The 1,762-nt window shown below is 39.3% G+C and overlaps 1 protein-coding gene across 1 annotated transcript in view; it reads left to right on the top strand.

Moving 5' to 3' along the window:
• Window positions 1-485: 485 nt before the first annotated feature.
• Window positions 486-1,762, top strand: part of NARS2 (asparaginyl-tRNA synthetase 2, mitochondrial) — a gene marked incomplete in the record, with an annotated part of 28,799 nt that continues 27,522 nt past the window's right edge. Inside the window, 1 exon segment of the mRNA XM_087721014.1 lies at window positions 486-799.

Here is a 1,762-nt window from a genome sequence, read left to right as displayed (position 1 = left end):
ATTACTAACCCTAAAAAAATAATATATGGAATTATAATTACTAAATTAATGTGTATGAGTTAATATATTGCTTATTATTTTAATTATATAATATACTATATGATATATATGAATATTACTAAAATATATGTTTATATTCTTCATTTATTGTGGCTATATTATCATTTTATTGTTATTATTAGATTACTCATTTGTCATTCATGGGTGTGTACACATGTGTATACATGTACACTATAAATCAGATTATTCATTGTGTTGCAAACAAAGTAAAAAATGTTTATTTATTCATTCATCTCATTCGCTCGCCTCCTCCCGACTTCCCGTGATGGGGAAGCCACGAACTACAACTCCCGTGAGCCAGCGCGCTTGCGAGATGCGTCACTTCCGCAAAGAATGTCCTTCTCGCGATTGGCTGACCTACAAGCCCAACTCTCCATTCTCATTGGCTGCCGGGCGACCCGTCCTGGGCTGGAAGGGGGCGGAGAGAAGCCTTTGCAATTCCTGGTTTGCATGTGATTGCAACGATTTGCATCCAGTCGGCGGGGGCAGAAATTAAATTTTGCGGTGGGGCAATGCGGGGTAGAAGCAGAACCCATAATGCACGGCCGGTTGGGCATGCTGGGACTTATGCTTGAGCTGCAACCATCCAGACGGGCGCTAGAGAGCAGCAGAGAGCCGGGATTCATTGCATCGCGTTGCTGCTTCGAGTGATTTCTTGGCATTTTGCAGCTTTGGGCATCCCAAACGCCGGCTTGGAGAAGGTGGGTTGCAGAGGAACTGGAACCTAAAGTAGAAAAAGGTATCAAAATAAAAATAGAAAAAGTAAATCGATAAGGCTTCAGTAAAGTTCGTTTTAAATTTAGTGAAAACTTTAAGCTGGGTGGGTTTTGTGGTGAGAGAGAGAGAGAGAAAGAGAAAAAGAGGAAGGAAAGAAAAAAGAGAAAGAAAGGAAAGAGAGAGAAAAAGAAAGAAAGAAAAGAAAAAAAGAAGAAAACAGGAAAGAAGAGGAGAGAGAGAAAGGGGAGAGAGAAATAAGAAAGAAAGAAAAAGGAAGGAAGGGGAGAGGAAGAAAGAAAGAAGAAAGAGAAAAGAAAGAAAGAAGAAAGGAAGGAAGGAAGGGGAGAGAGAAAGAATAAAGAAAGGAAAGAGAAATAGGAAGGGGGAGGAAGAAAAGAGAGGAAAGAAAAAGTAAGGAAGAGGAGAAAGGAAGGAAGAAAAAGAGGAAGAAAGGGAAAGGAAGGAAGGGGAGAGAGAATAAAGAAAGGAAGAAAGAAAAAGGAAGGAAGGGGGACTAAGGAAGGGGAGAGAGAAAGAATAAAGAAAGGAAAGAGAAAAAGGAAGGAAGGTGGAGGAAGAGAAAGGAAAGAAAAAGTAAGGAAGAGGAGAAAGGAAGGAAGAAAAAGAGGAAGGAAGGGAAAGGAAGGAAAGGGAGAGAGAATAAAGAAAGGAAGAAAGAAAAGGAAGGGGAGAGAGAAAGAATAAAGAAAGGAAAGAGAAAAAGGAAGGAAGGGGGAGGAAGAAAAGAGAGGAAAGAAAAAGGAAGGAAGGAAGGAAGAGGAGAAAGGAAGGAAGAAAAAGAGGAAGGAAGGGGACAAGTAGAAAGAAAGAAGAAAGGAAAGAAAGAAAAATAAATACATATATAAATTTCTTATTTATTTCAAGGTTAAGATGATAATCTTGGGTACTTTTGTATATATAATTTGATTTGAGCATCCCCTGGTTTCAGGGCACTTGTGCTTTTGTGTGCAAAAGATTAACGTTT

Source organism: Thamnophis sirtalis, unplaced genomic scaffold (genome assembly GCF_051295495.1).
Source record: "Thamnophis sirtalis isolate CommonGarterSnake01/CBP01778 unplaced genomic scaffold, rThaSir2_p1.2 scaffold_8, whole genome shotgun sequence".
NCBI lineage: Eukaryota > Metazoa > Chordata > Lepidosauria > Squamata > Natricidae > Thamnophis > Thamnophis sirtalis.
This window is presented reverse-complemented; position numbering and strand designations above follow the sequence as displayed.